Source organism: Salvelinus namaycush, chromosome 5 (assembly GCF_016432855.1).
Source record: "Salvelinus namaycush isolate Seneca chromosome 5, SaNama_1.0, whole genome shotgun sequence".
Classification (NCBI taxonomy): domain Eukaryota; kingdom Metazoa; phylum Chordata; class Actinopteri; order Salmoniformes; family Salmonidae; genus Salvelinus; species Salvelinus namaycush.
In genome coordinates this window covers 63,485,676-63,506,151 of record NC_052311.1, presented here as the reverse complement: position 1 = coordinate 63,506,151, position 20,476 = coordinate 63,485,676, and positions in this window count along the sequence as shown.

The following is a 20,476-nucleotide window of genomic DNA, read 5'->3' as shown; positions in this document are numbered from 1 at the left end:
GCCCGCAACGGCACAGAACATGATCCGTGTCAAATAAAACACAGGTCAAATCTGTGGGGAGTGATTTCTCCCCTGATATTCACAGATAGTTCTAATAAAACATAGGTCAAATCTGTGGGGAGTGATTTCTCCCCTGATATTCACAGACAGTTCTAATAAAACACAGGGCTAATAGAAGAACTGAGAAATATGACACAGACTGTTCTTAACTGGAGTTACGTGGACTGTGTTATATATATATGTTGTTTGTGTGTGTATGTGTGCGTGGTTGTGTGTGTGTGTGTGTGGTTGTGTATTAAGGCACAGGCTAGCACCAGGTGTTGAGTGGTGGATTTATGGTGTTTTGGGGTGTTTTTATGGAGACAACCCAGTGTTCTGTCTCCAAGGGTGTCCTCCCTCCTACTCCTTCTCTCCTTCCTCCCTTCTTCCTTCGCCCCTCCTTCCATCTCCGCCATCTTGGGCCCATCAGGCCTTGTTTTCCCAGGTTTTGGGGTTGCCGCGGCGATTGTGACAGCGTTTCTTATTGGTGGTTGACCTCTGGAAGCGTTTGGGCCAGCCGGACCGCTCCCTGCAGAGCTCAGCTGGGATGGAGAGAAAAGAGAGAGAGATTGAATAGAGAGAATGTGTAAGAAAGAGAGAGAGAATGTGTAAGAAAGAGAGAGAGGATGTGTGGGCTCAGATGTACGTGCGATCCTAAAGTCAGTAAGTGTTTCATGCACTCTAAGATTGTTATGTTGTTGTAATCCTAACAGCGGGTCTAATGAAGTGCTATCAGGTGGACTGTCTTACCCTTCAGGTACTCATCCTGTTGGCAGACAGTTCTAACACAGATCTCCTTGTTGATCACATAGACACGAGGGAGGCTGAGACAAAGCAGGAGACAGACATCATTACACTATAATCAGAGCCCAGCTGCTGTCTCTAAAACATGCCTCTCTGTACAGGCTCTCAGGTTGAAACCAATGAACTTTGACTGCATGACCAGGAGGCACTGAGTGTGTCTATGTTTTCCTGTGAGAGAGAGCCTGTAGTTGCAGTTTACCTGTAAAGGCAGAGGGAGTGGATGCATCTCTTGATGGGCCGGTGGACAGAGTACATCCTGGTGCAGGGATACGTCTCTTCCCTACAGTCTAGCACAGAGGATACACACAACATCCAGATAACTCACACACAATGTTTAGATAACACTGGACACCCCTGGTCATCCCTGGTCATCCCTGGTCATCCATGGTCATCCATGGTCATCCCTGGTCATCCCTGGCCTAACATTGTTTAGTGATCTTTCTGTTCCACACTGAAGAACTTACTCACCAGGTGGTAGGGTAGAGACAGACACCTCACTCACCAGGTGGTAGGGTAGAGACAGACACCTCACTCACCAGGTGGTAGGGTAGAGACAGACACCTCACTCACAAGGTGATAGGGTAGAGACAGACACCTCACTCACCAGGTGGTAGGGTAGAGACAGACACCTCACTCACCAGGTGGTAGGGTAGAGACAGACACCTCACTCCCCAGGTGGTAGGGTAGAGACAGACACCTCACTCACCAGGTGGTAGGGTAGAGACAGACACCTCACTCACCAGGTGGTAGGGTAGAGACAGACACCTCACTCACAAGGTGATAGGGTAGAGACAGACACCTCACTCACCAGGCGGTAGGGTAGAGACAGACACCTCACTCACCAGGTGGTAGGGTAGAGACAGACACCTCACTCACCAGGTGGTAAGGTAGAGACAGACACCTCACTCACCAGGTGGTAGGGTAGAGACAGACACCTCACTCACCAGGTGGTAGGGTAGAGACAGACACCTCACTCACCAGGTGGTAGGGTAGAGACAGACACCAAAGCCTCCTCTTCATTCCAGTCACCTCTGGGGAGTTCCACCTCTACCAGCAGGGAAACAACACAATCAGCATGGCAACGACCTCTACCCACGGCATGACTCACAAACAGAGACATATTGTTGAAGTCGGAAGTTTACATGCACTTAGGTTGGAGTCATTAAAACTTGTTTTTCAACCACTCCACAAATTTCTTGTTAACAAACTATAGTTTGGAAAGTCGGTTAGGACATCTACTTTGTGCATGACACAAGTAATTTTTCCAAGAATTGTTTACAGACAGATTATTTCACTTATAATGCACTGTATCACAATTCCAGTGGGTCAGAAGTTTACATGCAATAAATTGACTGTGCATTTAAACAGCTTGGAAAATTCCAGAAAGGATGTCATGGCTTTAGAAGTTTCTGATAGGCTAATTGACATAATTTGAGTCAATTGGAGGTGTACCTGTGGATGTATTTCAAGGCCTACCTTCAAACTTCAAACTCATGGGAAAATCAAAAGAAATCAGGCAAGACTTCAGAAAAAATATTGTGGACCTCCACAAGTCTGGTTCATCCTTGGGAGCAATTTCCAAATGCCTGAAGGTACCACGTTCATCTGTACAAACAATAGTACGCAAGTATAAACACCATTGGACCACGCAGCCGTCATACCGCTCAGGAAGGAGATGCGTTCTGTCTCCTCGAGATGAACGTACTTTGGTGCGAAAAGTGCAAATCAATCCCAGAACAACAGCAAAGGACCTTGTGAAGATGCTGGAGGAAACAGGTACAAAAGTATATATATCCACAGTAAAACGAGTCCTATATCGACATAACCTGAAAGCCCGCTCAGCAAGGAAGAAGCCACTGCTCCAAAACCACCATAAAAAAGCCAGACTACGGTTTGCAATTGCACATGGGGACAAAGATCGTACTTTTTGGAAAAATTTCCTCTAGTCTGATGAAACAAAAATAGGACTGTTTGGCCATAATGACCATCGTTATGTTTGGAGGAAAAAGGGGGAGGATTGCAAGCCGAAGAACACCATCCCAACCGTAAAGCACGGGGGTGGCAGCATCATGTTGTGGGGGTGCTTTGCTGCAGGAGGGACTGGTGCACTTCACAAAATAGATGGCATCATGAGGCAGGAAAATTATGTGGATATATTGAAGCAACATCTCAAGACATCAGTCAGGAAGTTAAAGCTTGGTTGCAAATGGGTCTTCCAAATGGACAATGACCCCAAGAATACTTCCAAAGTTGTGGCAAAATGGCTTAAGGACAACAAAGTCAAGGTATTGGAATGGCCATCACAAAGCCCTGACCTCACTCCCTTAGGAAATTTGTGGGCAGAACTGAAAAAGCGTGTGCGAGAAAGGAGGCCTACAAACCTGACCCAGTTACACCAGCTCTGTCAGGAGGAATGGGCCAAAATTCACCCAACGTATTGTGGGAAGCTAGTGGAAGGCTATCCGAAACGTTTGACCCAAGTTCAACAATTTAAAGGCAATGCTACCAAATACTAATTGAGTGTAGGTAAACTTCTGACCCACTGGGAATGTGATGAAAGAAATAAAAGCTGAAATAATAACTATTATTCTGACATTTCACATTCTTATAATAAAGTGGTGATCCTAACTGACCTAAGACAGGGAATTTTTACTTGGATTAATTGTCAGGAATTGTGAAAAACGGATTTTAAATGTATTTGGCTAAGATGTATGTAAACTTCCGACTTCAACTGTATCATGCAACTTAATGTCTGTTGAAATAACGTGTGACCGTTGAATAGAGGGATTATTACCAGCCTGCGGGGCTTGGGCTACAGCTGTGAGGGCTGTGGAACAGAAAACCAAATGAGAGGAGTGTTTTATGGAGTTAAAACAAACAGAGATGGACTCAAACCTAATTGAAGGTGATGATTTGTGTGTTGTGTTTGTCAGGGGTTACCGTGGAAACCGCAGAGGAGCAGGGCGATTGGAAGACTGCCCATCCTTGTAAGAGCTGAATGTTTACGAGCTGAAGGAAACAGGACCCACAAAAGCCCAAAGAGGAAAATAGTTTAAAGTTTCAATTCACACAGAGGAACTCTTCAATATCTCGACTTTACATTTCCTCCGTCTTCCTTCTGCTCTCCCTCTGGCCCTACCTCTGCTGTTTCTAATGCAATGTATACTCTTCTGTAAGGCAGTTGTAGGAAATGTGAACCTGATGAAATCCAGGTAAATGAGCTAGATACAGTATATGTGCTGTTAATAGTATCAGTATATGTGCTGTTAATAGTATCCAATACTGGAATCAGGATGCTGTTTTAATCCTCTCTCTGTCTCTGTCTCTGTCTCTGTCTCTGTCTCTGTCTCTGTCTCTGTCTCTGTCTCTGTCTCTGTGTCTCTGTCTCTCTGTCTCTCTGTCTCTCTGTCTCTGTCTCTGTCTCTGTCTCTGTCTCTGTCTCTGTCTCTGTGTCTCTGTGTCTCTGTGTCTCTGTGTCTCTGTCTCTGTCTCTGTCTCTGTCTCTCTCTCTCTCTCTCACACGCACACTCTCTCTCTCTCTCTCACACGCACACTCTCTCAGCTCTCTCCCTGCATCATTCCTCTTGTGATGTGTCAGTGTGAGTTTGGAGTCCAAGACATGAGTTCTCACAAAGGAATGTGTTTTTGTGCCCTATCTGAGCACCCCTCTACTCCTCCTTTCTCATACATGCTCTTTTCATACACTTCTCTTTTCGTAAACCTTATTAAGAATGTTCTAAAGCATCCAAACAGTTTTGTCACTCAATATGTTTAACACCCCATTCCTCCTTTAGCAGCATCTTACCCAGGCCCTGAAAACGTTAAATTGATTTAACTTGCTTTGACTCATTTATACACTCTTGTATGCCAGGGCACATGGCTTTCTAAAATACATTCGTTCTGAATGACATATTGTCATCCATGACCGGAGTTCACAGACAGTATTCTATTAGGATGACTTCATGTAAAGTTAGTTTTTTGCAGTAAAATGTAGTTTAGTTTCTCTATACGTCTTTTGTATATGTACTTCATGTTATTTATTGTAAACATTCTATATACAGTACTGCAGTGCTACTAATGTCTTTATAGTCTTCAAAATTAACAAAAGAACACAATGTTTTCATACTCACAACTTTTCCTGTCGTCCAAAACGTCCTTTGTTTTGAATATTTTGTCCTCTCTCCTTTCCCCTCCTTCTCTCTCCATCCCCTCCTCCTTCTTCTCCTCCACCCCTTGTCCTCCCCTCTCATTATAATTCTCTTTCTCTCTTACTTTCCTCTCCTCCAATCTGAGATTTAGGGAGAATTGTTCTAGTCCAGAGTTGGTTTCGTATACACCCAAACAACACAAACTCATTATCAAAAATATATATCTGTGGATTTCACAATAACCATCACTAATAGTAAACACATCTATCAGCGCATTGAACTAGGAACTTACACTTTACAAATACAAACAACTGAAAGAATAATGATCAACACACAATGACAGGTAGAATATTGTGTAATAAATATGAACATTAACAATTAGCCCAGTATGCTTTAGAGCAGCTGAAGGAATATGACGGAATGACTGGTACAGGTCTGGCAGACCTTCCGTTTGCAGTGATCCCCTTTCTCCACTAGGCGGGGCAGTAAACTTGGTGAGTTTTTTTCATTTTTATTATGAACACAACAAATACAAAAACAGAAATATACAAACAAGAGTACATAAACCTAACAGACAGGGGTGTTACATATCAAATACATTTTAAATTTGTCTAAAGGTTTTATGGTTCGTTTTGCTTTTTTGTTTTTACATTTACTGATAATTTCAAAATAATATTTAAATTCTATCTTAAATAATGTGAAGAAGAGTTTGTTCTCTGCCCACTTCATTATATGGATAAAGAATCTTCCATGAAAAATCAACACATGAACAATGGAAGTTAAATCATGGTCCATATCATTTGGATCAAAATAAAACTTAACATCAGAGTCTCTCAGATGAACATTAATAGTAGTTTCTTTTCAAATAAAATCTTCTAACTCCAAAATCTTCTGACATAAGAACAGTCCTAAAATAAATGGTCAAGAGTCTCTGGGTCACAACCGCAAAATACACATTTGTTATCAATAGCTATTTTAAATCTGTGTATAATAAAGGTCTTTACAGGGTAGATTCTATGAATGAGTTTGTATGATACTTCACCTTATTAGATATGCTATATTCACCAGACAACGACAGTGTAGTTGGTGAGTGTGGTCTCAGCTCAGAAGTGGCCAATTCTGGTTTCGGAAGAGCAGCAGTGTGTGCAGGCTTTTGTTTCAGCCCAGCTCTAACTGTACACCAAGTTATCGTGGTCTAGATTGAATGAAACATGCTAGTGTTGGGCTGGAGTAAAAGCTTGCAAGGCCTGTATCACTGTCCAGAGTTGCTTGTAGCTAAAGGTCACACATATTTCTGTATTCATGGGGTTCTTAACCCTGGTTCTGGGGACCCACAGGGGTGCATTCTTTGATCGTTCCCATCACTAACACACACCGTATCACGCTAATCAAGGGCTTACGTTAGGTTGGGTAGTTGAATTAGGTGATGGGCTGAAGCAGAAATCTGCTGTGGGACCCGAAGGACCGTGCAGGATTAAGAAACTAGAGTAGACAATTATATTGCTACATCAAAAGGCATTGCAACAAAGATGAGTGAATATCACGACCGAAACTCCTGACCCTTTGTTTGATCCGCTACTTGTGTTGAAAAGAGGGTTTCCATGGGGACCATTAATAGCTTGTATGGGGGAAACCTGAGTGCAGCAGGCTTCCATGAACTTGACCAATATAAATATTGTCACACATACTACCAGAGTCACAGACAACAAAACTCCGCTGGCGCTCTCTCTCCCTCTCTCCCAAAGTCACTTCAAGAGGGATACACACTCATCATCCCCCTGACATATCGGGGCTACATAGTCAATGGGGATGGGGGTGAGGGGGGGTGAGCGGGAGAGAAGCGCTGGCCTAACAAGGTCAGGCAGGCATGGCTGATGACAGGTTGAGTGATGGAGAGATCAGGCCAGGGAACACACCGACCCGCCATTCTGAACACTCTGCATTCACCCTGAGAAATAGGGAGGGAGGGCATAGTGAGCAAGACCCAGTCAGCAAGACATAGAAAATATGACTCTGCCTGATGTCCAAAGGACATTCGGATTTGGTACAGAGTGAAAGTTGAAACAACCTCTTTTATGGATGTTGAAAAAAAAACTATTTTGGGACCAAATCAAGGCTGGTCCTGCCAGGCCAGATTGGCTCAAAAATCTATGTCTATAGACATTTAAATCAAGGCATGGGGGGACTGACCCAATTTTTACCAATAAACAACGTCCATGCATCATGTCGGTGCTCACTGGGGATAGAATATATAGACAAAGTATAGAGAAGGAGAACTTCAGCATTGAGAGAAAAGTGTGGGAAGAGGGACAGTAAGTGAGATTGTAAGCATAGAAAAGCTTTAGAGGGAAAGGTACAGGGACATATTGTGAGGTAGATGGAGAGTGAATATTTTGGCAGAGAGAGAGTGAATATTTTGGCAGAGAGAGAGAGTGCAGCAGGGTGGTTGATAGAGGGAGCCCAGGAAGCGTCCATTTTGGAAGTGAGGGGGAGAGATGCCAGGTCATAAACACTGATAAACCTCCAGACTTGTTTATTGGTTGAAGGCCTTTCTCCCCGCCTCTACAAGACTGCCCATTCCTGTCTGGTGCATGTTTCCTCCACACAACCCCCTGTTAAAGATGCACTCTGGGATCTTAAAACCTCTTATGGCTGCAGTCCCGATATCGGGACCAATATGACAACAGCCAGTCCAAGTGCAGGGCGCCAAATTCAAAAACCAGAAATCTCATAATTAAAATTCCTCAAACATACATGTGTCTTATATAATTTTAAAGGTAATCTTGTTGTTAATCCCACCAAAGTGTCCGATTTCAAATAGGCTTTTCAGCGAAAGCACTACAAACGATTATGTTAGGTCACCACAAAACCAAAAATAATCACAGCCATTTTTCCCAGCTAAATATAGCTTCACAAAAACCAGAATAGAGATAAAATGAATCACTAACCTTCGATTATTTTCATCAGATGACACTCATAGGACTTCATGTTACACAATACATGCATGTTTTGTTTGATTAAATTCATATTTATATAAAAAAATCTGAGTTTACATTGAGGCTACAAGATTCACTAAATGCAAAAACATCAAGTGACTTTGCATAGCCCATCATTTCAACATGAATACTCATCATAAATATAGATGATAATACAAGTTATACACATTGAATTATAGATATACCTCTCCTTAATTTTCTCAATAGGGGGGCGCTGTTTTCACTTTGTAAAAAATCGTGCCCAAATTAAACTGCCTCGTACTCTATTCTAGATCGTACAATATGCATATTATTATTACTATTGGATAGAAAACACTCTCAAGTTTCTAAAACCGTTTGAATTATATCTGTGAGTAAAACAGAACTCATTTTGCAGCAAACTTCCTGACAGGAAGTGAAAAATCTGAAATCGAGTCTCTGTTCCAGGGCCTTCCTATTAATTTGCTTGAAATCTATGGATATACATGCACTTCATACGCCTTCCACTAGATGTCAACAGGCAGTGGGAGGTGGAATGGGGTGTCTAGCTTGATCTGAGGTCGAACAAGAGCTCTTGGAATGACGTGACCACTATTTCCTTTGTCTTCGAAGGTGCGGGAAGGACATCAGCATTGCCTTCTGAAAAGCTTTCGGTATACACGGTAGATATCTCCGGCTCTGATTTTATTTGATAGATGTGATAAAAACATCATAAAGTAGTTTTTTTCAACCGAGTTGTATCAGTTTATTGAACGTTAATTGCGAGTTTTGGAATTTTCTTTTCTTTGCGTGAGGTGAAGTTGGGCACGTTTGCGCCACATGGCTAGCTATGGTTGCTAATTCGACAGGCGAAGAGGACATTCTAAAACCAAACAACGATTTATTCTGGACAAAGGACTCCTTGTACAAGATTCTGATGGAAGCTCAGCAAAAGTAGGAACCATTTATGATGTTATTTCGTATTTCTGTGGAAAATGTTTAGTTCTATTTTCCGCCCTCATTGCAGGCGCTGTCTCGCTATAACGTAAGCTGTATGTCGTACTAAAGTTATTTTTAAAAATCTAACACAGCGATTGCATTAACTAGTGTATCTTTCATTTGCTGTACAACATGTATTTTTTAGTAAAGTTTATGATGAGTTCTTTGATTAGATTAGGTGACTGTCCAAAATATCTCTGGAGAATTTTGTGCAGTTTGGCTACGTATTCACATTGTAAAACCAGGATTTGTAGCTCTAAATATGCACATTTTCGAACAAAACATATATGTATTGTGTAACATGATGTTATAGGACTGTCATCTGATGAAGTTTGTCAAGGTTAGTGAATAATTTAATATCTTTTGCTGGTTTTTGCAATCGCTACATTTTGCTGCTGATAAATGCATTTGTGTGGTTGGCTATTGTGGTAAGCTAATATAATGCTATATTGTGTTTTCGCTGTAAAACACTTAAAAAATATGAAATATTGGCTGGATTCACAAGATGTTTATCTTTCATTTTCTGTACACCATGTATTTTTCATAAATGTTTTATGATGAGTATTTAGGTATTTCACGTTGCTCTCTGTAATTATTCCGGCTGCTTTGGTGATATTTTTTATGGTAGCTGCAATGTAAAACTATGATTTATACCTCAAATATGCACATTTTCGAAGAAAACATAGATTTATTGTATAACATGTTATAAGACTGTCATCTGATGAAGTTGTTTCTTGGTTAGTGACTAATTATATCTCTATTTGGTCGGTTTTGTGATAGCTACCTATGCGGTAAAAAAATGGTGAAAATATGCGGTTGAGTCTTTTGCTATTATGGTTAGCTAATAGAAATACATATTGTGTTTTCGCTGTAAAACATTTTAAAAATCGGAAATGATGGCTTGATTCACAAGATGTGTATCTTTCATTTGGTGTCTTGAACTTGTGATTTCATGATATTTATATGCTAGTATTTACTTGTGGCGCTATGCTAGGCTATGCTAGTCAGCTTTTTTACTGATGAGGATGCTCCCGGATCCGGGATGGTGACCAAGTAGAAGTTTTAATGCAACCGCTATATCAGATTTCAAAAAAACTTTACGGAAAAATAATTGCACGCTATAATCTGAGACGGCGCTCAAAGTAGCATACCACAGCTGCAAAGATAGCGTCACTATAAACAATAAAATACATGATAAATATTCCATTACCTTTGTTGATTAGGATCAGAAAGCACACCAGGAATCCCAGGTCCACAATAAATGTTTGTTTTGTTCGAAAAAATCCGTTATTTATGTCCAAATACCTTCTTTTGTTAGCGCGTCTGGTTAACATATCCAAACACTAATTCTGGTCAGCGTTATATTGGACAAAAACTTCAAAATGTGATATTACCGGTCGAAGAAACATTTCAAACTAAGTACTGAATCAATCATTAGGATGTTTTTAACATATAGCTTCAATAAAGTTCCAACCGGAGTATTCCTTCTTGTCTGCGTGAGCAATAGAACGTCAGTGCCTTGCATGAGGAAAAGGCATGATCAGCGCATGACTGCTTGATGGACACCTGACTGATTCTGCTCTCATTCTCTCCCACAACATCATAGAAGTCTCATTGGAATTTCTATTGATTGCTGACATCTAGTGGAACCCCTAGGCAGTGCAACATCAGTCATAACTCAATTGGATTTCTTAAAGGACTCTGGTGAATACAGACAAGCTCACATTTCTGACTACCTGTTTTGATTTCAACTCAGGATTTTGCCTGCCAATATGATCTCACAGACATAATTCAAACCGTTTTAGAAACTTTGGAGTGTTTTCTATCCAATACTAATAATAATGTGCAAATATTATTGACTGAGGAGCAGGCCGTTTGAAATGGGCACCTTTCATCCAAGCTACTCAATACTGCCGCTGCAGCCATAAAAAGTTAAGCACAACAAATTTTTATCATATTGCAAAAAATGGATTCATAACATATGACACGAATTACAAAAAATAGGATGATATCACGCAAATTGAAAAATTCGTAACATATCACACGAACTGGATGACATAGCACACAATTTAATGACATAGTACACAAAAAACTGGGACCGGTTTTGGCTCGTGAGCACCACTTTCAAAACTAGTGGCTGAAATTATACAGAAGTTTGAGAGTGCATCTTTAACCCTGCAGCACCTTTCTCTCCCTCTCTCCACTGTCTTTTAATTCTCCTTTACTTGTTCTTACCCCCACAGGTCCACACAAGTGTTCCGTATCTATTTGCAAACAACACAAACATGGCCATAACTACACGAGGACACTCACTTGCCGTGTCGATCTTCTAATCATTTGTTCATCACGCTGGGCTCCTGCCAGAACTGTGCTTTCAGCCTCTTCAACAGTGTCATGACTGTCTGTTGCTGGACCCCTTAGATTAGAAGATCAAAGCGATTTCTCCATAGAACAGCGCCATCTTCTGTTCGTATGTTGTATGACTTTGGCTGTACTTCAGCACCTGTTCCTTTTTGTGCCCATGCGTTTGTTTCGTCTTTGTACCTCATGTTGTCACCAGGTTGGAGTTCAGATAGGTTTATGTCCCTCTGTTATAGTAGAACTTTTGATTTGTTTTCGGTTGTTCTTTGAACTTCCTCACTTTCTCTCTGTCTTTCGTTTTTAGGAGGTTCTCCGTGATGGGTCAGTTGGTCCTCAGTCTGCATCCCATGAGGAGGTGTGCTGGGGAAAACCCCCAGTCAGGTGGCAACGTGCGGTAAACAAGCAGGCTGCTGTAGAAGTCAGTTCCACTGTCTTTTGCTTAGTACATCAGTCTCTCCACTGTCTGAACAGATTTCTCCACGAGTCCGTTCGATTGTGGGAAGTGTGGACTTGATGTAGTGTGGACGAAGTCCCAGTCCTTGCTGAATTGTTTGAACTTTTGCATTAGAGAATTGCGGTCTAGTATCGCTGAAGACTTCACTTGCCACTCTGTGTCTGGATAATATGGATTTTATACACATTATCTCAGTGTCTGAGGTGGTGGTGTTCAGCCTATAAACCTCTGGATACAGGGAGTAGTAGTCTGTAAGAACAAGGTCATCCATTCCATTCCATTAAATCAAATCAAATTGTATTCGTCACATGCGCCGAATACAACAGGTGTAGACCTTATCGTGAAATTCTTCCTTACAAGCCCTTAACCAACAATACAGTTCAAGAAATAGACTTAAGAAAATATTTACTAAATAAACTAAAGTAAAAAATGAAATAAAAAGTAACACAATAAAATAACAATAATGAGGCTATATACAGGGGTACCGGTACCTAGTCAATGTGCAGGGGTACAGTAAATTGTCTGGGTGGCCATTTGATTATTTTTTTTTACTTTTGAGGATCTGAGGACCAATGCCAAATCTTTTCAGTCTCCTGAGGGGGAAAAGGTGTTGTCGTGCCCTCTTCACGACTGTCTTGGTGTGTTTGGTCCATGATAGTTTCTTAGTGATGTGGACACAAAGGAACTTGAAACTCTCGACCCGCTCCACTACAGCCCCGTCAATGTTAATGGGGGGCTGTTCGGCCCTCCTTTTCCTGTAGTCCATGATCAGCTCCTTTGTCTTGCTCACATTGAGGGAGATGTTGTTGTCCTGGCAACACACTGCCAGGTCTCTGACATCCTTCCTATAGGCTGTCTCATCGTTGTCGGTGATCAAGCCTACCACTGTTGTGTCGTCAGCAAACTTAATGATGTCGTTGAAGTCGTGCTTGGCCACGCAGTCATGGATGACCAGGGAGTACAGGAGGGGACTAAGCACGCACACCTGAGGGGCCCGAGTGATGAGGATCAACGGGGCATATGTGTTGTTGCCTACCATTACCACCTGGGGGAAGCCCATCAGGAAGTACAGGATCCAGTTGCAGAGAGAGGTGTTTAGTCCCAGGGTCCTTAGCTTAGTGATGAGGTTTGTGGGCACTATGGTGTTGAACGCTGAGATGTAGTCAATGAACAGTATTCTCACATAGGTTACCTTCACTTTCTTAGGCACAGGGACTATAGTGGTCTGCTTAAAACATGTAAGTTTTACAGACAGTGAAGACACGTTCCAGTTGGTCCGTGCATGCTTTGTGTACACGTCCTGGTAATCCATCTGGCCCCACAGCTTTGTGAATGTTGACCTGTTTAAAGGTCTTGCTCACATTGGCTACAGAGAGCATGATCACACAGTCGTCCGGAACAGCTGGTGCTCTCATGCATACTTCAGTGTTGCTTGCCTCGAAGCGAGCATAAAAGGCATTTAGCTCGTCTGGTAGGCTCGCGTCACTGGGAAGCTCGCGTCTGGGTTTCCCTTTGTAGTCCGTAATAGTTTGCAAGCCCTGCCACATCTGACGAGCGTCAGAGCCGGTGTAGTAGGATTCAATCTTAGTCCTGTATTGATGCTTTGCCTGTTTGATGGTTTTACAAGTGGAAAGGTCAGCTCCTACCTTTTGGTCTGGTCTCTCAGGTGCAGGGTGGGGCTTGAATGGCTCTGCAGGGTTGCTTGGTATTTCAGACATGCAGTACAGTTTGATACTTCATCTGTCACATCTTGGTTAAATCTGGGCCAATATATTACTTCTCATGCTCTCTTCTTGCACTTCTCGATTCCTAGGTGTCTTTTTTAACATTTCCTTCCTCAGACTTTTCAGAATTACTATTTTGCTTCCATTATAGACAATGTTTTCAACTACTGTCAGCTCAGCTCAGCAGTTCCAGTATTCGGTTAAGTCTTGTGAGCAGTCTTGTTTCATGTTAGACCATCCATTGATTATTATTTTCTTCATGTTTGTCAGTGTTGTGTCTTTTTCTGTCTCAGTCCGTATGTTTCCATCTTCCATCTGCGACTAGCAATGCTGTTGTGACCATGTCCACTTCTGCTCTCACTTCTTCATCTGCTTTGGTACTCGCTGGCGCCTTCGGGTCCACAGCTCTAGAAATAGTGTCTGCTGTGTGCATCATCTTTCCTGGAGTGTATGCTACATTCAGAGCATAGCGTTGTAGTTTGATCATCATTCTTTGGACTTTCAGCGGACATTCATTCGGGCTCTGACTAGTATTACTTAGCCAGCTAGAAAGGTGAAGTAAGAAGTTAACGTTAAATGGCGCCTACCTCAGCAAGGGCAAAAAAATAAGATACAAAGTTCTCATAATAATTTTGCTTTACAGAGAGTGGGCTACTAAGACAGACAGTGATGTTGCGCTCAGTGGTGAGGCTGAGGCAGGCTGCAATGCATGCAGGAGGAAGCAGAGACAGAGAGAGAGGAAGCAAGGAATGTGTGGTCCCCTGAGAAAACCTGCACTAATCTTATCAAACAGGTTAGGAACTTTAAAAAATAACATATGTTACAATATGAACACATCCACATGGCCTATCTTCCCTACAGGCCTACATTACAATGATATTAAAATGCAAACAATACAGTTCTGTAAAAATGTCATGTTTTAGTTTATATCGGTGGTTGTTTGTCTTATACATTACCCTCTTTTTTAACCTCTACATCACTGATATTAATACAGAATTGTAAGTAATATTCTAATAATTCATGTGAATGTGATAATATGATCATCTGTGTGCTCCATTTTGCATTTTGATGTCTGTTTGTGCGGAGCTCTGCCTCCCACTGTCACAGATACCCCGGTACTGCTGCTCATTCTGTTCACCAGTTCCAGAGGTCCACGTCACCGGCCTTCTAGCCTGCACTGAACTGTGTCATTACGCACACCTGGTTCCAATTCCTCACTGATTGTGTTTGTATAAAAGTGCCCTTTGTTTCCCCATTGGGCTGTGGATTATTGTTCCCATGTCTGTTGGTCGTGTGAGTACCTATGCGTTGTCTCAGCCTGTGCTGCGTGTTTTGTTTATTACGGGTCTCGTCCCGTGTCGTTCTACGAGGTTTACCCTCGCTCTTTTGTTTGGGTACATCCCAGTGTTTTGTATACGTGTTGTTTCGGGTGTATTAAAAACCCAGATGTATTCCTGTGCATGTCTCCAAATCCTTTATACCAGCTCACTAAAACTCTAACCCTGGTTACAGCCCTGGACACAAACACACACAAACAAGTGCACATTCTCCCTTGCATTCTCCCTCGCATACACACTCACACTCAATCACTCACAGCCTTTATGACCTAGATCAGGTGACATCGTGTGAGTCAGTGCTCCCTCCAAGATAGTTAATCTGAGAATCATCCAGACTCCTATACTGATGCCATTCCCCTGATCCAGCAGAACAATTAAAGTATTAATTGTACTGACCTAACAAGGGGGCGGGGCACATCTAGTGAGAGAGCAAGAGTTCAGATTGGACTGTGTAGTTTCCTAAGTCATTCGGCTTGACATTTCAAACACCCTGCTACTTGATCACTTTATTTTCCCCATCCATCTAGATCTCGTTCCATCCATTTACATGTAGCTCTCTGTCTGCCTGATCTCTCTCTGTTGATCTCTCTCTTTGTCCATTTAAAAGTCTCTCTGTTCATCTACCCGTCTCTTTTTTCCATCCATCTGGGTCAGCCTGTCTTCAACCTGTCTCTATCTCTCACCGTCTTGTCTTGCTCAGTCTGGTTATCTACTGTATCTTATTTACCCAGTCTGTCTCTCTGTTTAACTCTGTCTGTCCTCTTGTCTATCTGTCCCTCTGGCTTTGCCCCACCCCCTCTCTGTCTTGTTGTCTCACTGTCCCTCATATCAAACTGTCCTCCTGGCTATGTCCTATTATTTAATCACCTCTCTCACTCTCTGCCATGCAGACAGCCTCCCACAGATTTACGCCTGGATCAGCATCTTTGTGTTGGCACTCCATTGTCTCCCTGCACCATGTGTTTCCATTTGTCAAACAGAGCGTCTGTGCTCCTGTATGAACTCCCCCCCCCCCAACCCTGTCACATGAGCCCTGTCTCCCTGTTTCCTGGAAATAGCGCACCCTAAACATCAACAACTGAGGGGGGGAACCAGCACAACCATTTACAAAGAGAGGGGGTGAGGGGTGTTAAAGACATGCTCTGGTACTTTGGGGAATAAGAAATTATTTTTTAAACCTCCCGCTTTGGAATGTGTCAATGTGTAGTTCATACATACATAATCTATGAGCAGAATTACTGTCTTACCTCAATTAGCCACAAAATCCCTAGTTTGAACCCGACTGTTTTCTTGAAAAACAGAAATACCTTATTTACATAAGTATTCAGACCCTTTGCTATGAGATTCGAAGTTGAGCTCAGGTGTGACCTGTTTCCATTGATCATCCTTGAGATGTTTCTGCAACTTGATTGGAGTCCACCTGTGGTAAATTCAGTTGATTGGACATGATGTGGAAAGGCACACACCTGTTTATATAAGGTTCACAGTGCATGTCAGAGCAAATTGTCTGTAGAGCGCAGAGACAAGATTGTGTCGAGGCACAGATCTGGGGAAGGGTTCCAAAAAATGTCTGCAGCATTGAAGGTCCACAGTGGCCTCCATCAATCTTAAATGGAAAAAGTTTAAACCATCAAGACTCTTCCTAGAGCTGGCCACCTGGCCAAATGGGGGAGAAGGGCCTTGGTCAGGGAGGTGACCAAGAACCCGATGGTCACTTTGACAGAGCTCTAGAGTTCCTCTGTGGAGATGGGAGAACCTTCCAGAAGGACAACCATCTCTGCAACACTCCACCAATCAGGCCTTTATGGTCGATTTCCCAGACAGAAGCCACTCCTCAGTAAAAGGCACATGAGAGTCTGTTTTGGAGTTTGCCAAAAGGCACCTGAAGACCCTCAGACCATGAGAAACAAGATTGTCTGGTCTGATGAAACCAAGATTGAACTCTTTGGCCTGAATGCCAAGCTTCATGTCTGGTGGTGGCAGCATCATGCTGTGGGGATGTTTTTCAGCGGCAGGGACTGGGAGACTAGTCAGGATCAAGGCAAAAATGAACGGAGCAAAGTACAGAGAGATCCTTGATGAAAACCTGCTCCAGTGTAGTCCGGACCACAGACTGGGGCGAAGGTTCACCTTCCAAAAGGACAACGACCCTCGGCACACAGCCAAGATTAAGCAGAAGTGGCTTCGGGACAAGTTTCTGTATGTTCTTGAGTGGCCCACCCAGAACCCGGATTTAAACCCGATCTCTGGAGAGACCTGAAAATAGTTGTGCAGCAACACTCCCCATCCAACCTGGCAGAGCTTGAGAGGATCTGCAGAGAAGAATGGGAGAAACTCCCCAAATACAGGTGTGCCAAGCTTTTAGCGTTATATCCAAGAATACTCGATGCTGCCAAATGTGCTTCAACAAAGTACTGAGTAAAGGGTCTGAATACCTATGTAGATATGATATTTCAGTTTATTTTTATTAAATTAGCAAAAAAATCTAAACCTGATTTTGCGTTGTCATTATTGTGTGTAGATTGATGAGGCAAATGTATTTAGAATAAGGCTGTAATGTAACAAAGGTAGGATGTCCACATGTTGCATACAGAACTCTAGACTACACTGGCTGTTACTGGCCCAAGTAAGCAGTGGCCTGCAGAGACAGAAGGCAATGGAGAGAGGGAAGGGGAGAGAGAGGTAGAGAGAGAAATGGAGGTAGAGAGGGGACAAGATGTAATAATACATTTGAGGAAACAAAAAAACACAAGGTAAAGATAAGGGGGGGGGGGGGTGCGAGAGAAGGGGTGCCATGATAGAGAGAGGGGACAAACTGTTGAACAACCATTAGAGTCTAAGTCAGGCTGCCTTGAGAGTTTTGGCGAGGAGGGAAGGTACAGATTGAGGAAGGGAGGAAGAGAGAGAGTGTGAGAGAACCGATAGCGGAAGGTCAAACTGTTTGGCCAAATTGTGAGAGGAAGCCAGGGAGAGAAGGAGTCAGAGGAAGCCAGGGAGAGAAGGAGAGAGGGAGACAGGGAGAGAAGGAGACAGAGGAAGCCAGGGAGAGAAGGAGACAGAGGGAGCCAGGGAGAGAAGGAGACAGAGGTAGCCAGGGAGAGAAGGAGACAGAGGGAGCCAGGGAGAGAAGGAGACCGAGGGAGCCAGGGAGAGAAGGAGACCGAGGGAGCCAGGGAGAGAAGGAGACAGAGGGAGCCAGGGAGAGAAGGAGACAGAGGGAGCCAGGGAGAGAAGGAGACAGAGGAAGCCAGGGAGAGAAGGAGACAGAGGAAGCCAGGGAGAGAAGGAGACAGAGGGAGCCAGGGAGAGAAGGAGACAGAGGGAGCCAGGGAGAGAAGGAGGCAGAGAGGTAGAGAGGGGGGAGGAAGGGAGGCAGGGACAGAGGGAGGCAGAGAGGGAGAGAAGTAGAGAGGGGGGAGGAAGGGAGAGAAGTAAAGACGGGGAAGGGAGGGAGCCAGGGTGGCAGTATAGCCCCCAGAGGTGATGATGTACGTGTTGTGTAAATAGATGGGGCCTGGGGTCTATTTATAAAGTCATCTGGAGTGGTCCTTAGCTGGGGTTAGCACAGACCTCCCTTCCTGACACACACATACACGCATGCACACACACAAATGAACGCACGCACTCACGCATGCTGAGGATTTGTAGTTTTTCTATTTGTGTTAATTGGTATACAATTCAGTCTGCCCACTATCAACCAATAAATGCTGCTACGTAACGGGTAGCATTGGCTTAGCATTCAATTAGGGGTCAAGTCCACATAGGCTACTGACAGGCTAACAGCATGGCATGGTTGGGTCTGTGGGCTATTAGGGTAACATTCAGGGAGGTCATTTTTCATCTGTTGGCATCATTCTCAGTGACAGAAATGGGACAGGTCCAGAGTTCCTTCTACAGCTAGGATGCAGTGGTCTGTCGTTTTGTATCTGCTACAGGGTATAGTTATTGTACTCAGAGGGACAGTTGTTAGATATTACTGCACTTGTTAGATATTACTGCACTTTGTTAGATATTACTGCACTTTGTTAGATATTACTGCACTGTCAGAACTAGAGGTACAAGCATTTCGCTACACTCGCATTAACATCTGCTAACCATGTGTATGTGACCAATAACATTGGATTTTATTTTATTTGAAGCATACAGGGTGTAGGTCAAAGGTCAAGGAGGCAGATCTCTCCACAGCAGGTTATTATGTTTGTCAGTTGTTGCTAAGGTGGTGACACAACTTTAAAAGGAGCCTGTCCTGTAGTTAGGTGTTGGGGTCAGTTTTAGCTGACATCAGCAGTGTAATGATGGTGCCTGATTGACCTGCTTCTAATGAAACACCCTGATAAGCTCTTATTCCTAACGTGGGTGAAGAGGGTAGACAGGGGCCATATGAGATTGAATACTGAGCTTGGAACCGCCAGGGTATTAGGTATTATTTATTGCTAATGGTAGCCAAGTGTGTGTGTGTGTGTGTGTGTGTGTGTGTGTGTGTGTGTGTGTGTGTGTGTGTGTGTGTGTGTGTGTCTGTGTCTGTGTCTGTGTGTGTGTGTGTGTGTGTGTGTGTGTGTGTGTGTGTGTGGAGGAGGAGGGGTGGAGATGTAAAGTTGGATTCAATCCACATCTTTAGTTCCAGTACTGGCTTCATCCTATGAAATGTATTCTAAAATGAACACCAGTCAGGTAGGTTTCAGACCTGGTCATAGCACCATTTCTGCTATTTCTTTGGTTAACTGATGTTCTTAATGGTTTGGACAAGAAGAAACACTGTGCGGCCCTTTTTATTGATATGTCTAAAGCCTTCGACACAATTACTTACTCAGAGGCTTTCATCAATTGGCCTGGACCAGGCTGCGTGTAGCTGGTTTGGAAATTATTTAAAGGACAGAACAGAGTGTATTTACTGATGGTGTTAAATCAGGTTTTCTGGACGTAACAAAGCGTGTCCCACAGGGATCGATTCTTGGTCCAGTTCTTTTCACTATTTATATTAACAATATTAGTTTATCTGTAAAAAAAAAAAATTGAAATGACTTTCACCTGTATATAGCTGACACTGTGGTGAATGCTTTTGCCCTCACAGCTGACACTGTGGTGAATGCTTTTGCCCCCACAGCTGACACTGTGGTGAATGCTTTTGCCCCCACAGCTGACACTGTGGTGAATGCTTTTGCCCCCACAGCTGACACTTTGGTGAATGCTTTTACCCCCACAGCTGACACTGTGGTGAATGCTTTTGCCCCCACAGCTGACCAGCCTCTGTCAAAGCTTCATTCTGTCTCTACTACCCTGTAGAAGGCCTTTGTTGAACTGATATTGGTAATTAATGCAGGTAAAACCAAGTATATGTTATTTCCCAAAATGTATCTGCTGCATACGTACTTTGGATGGTGCCTCATTGAACGTGTCCCTGCTTATGACTATTTGGGTAACTGGATTGATGAAAAGCTCTATTTCAAAAAGCATGTTGATGAGTTAGTTAAGAAATTAATTATTATTTCAATAATGAACAGGTCCGGTCTTTTGTTTAATAGCAGAAAACAAATAATCCAGGCAACATTCAATCCGGTTATTGACTATGGCAATAATAATATAATAATAATAATAATAATAAATCCAGCTGCCACTGTATTGAAGCCATTGTACACAGTTTATCATAGCACATTGC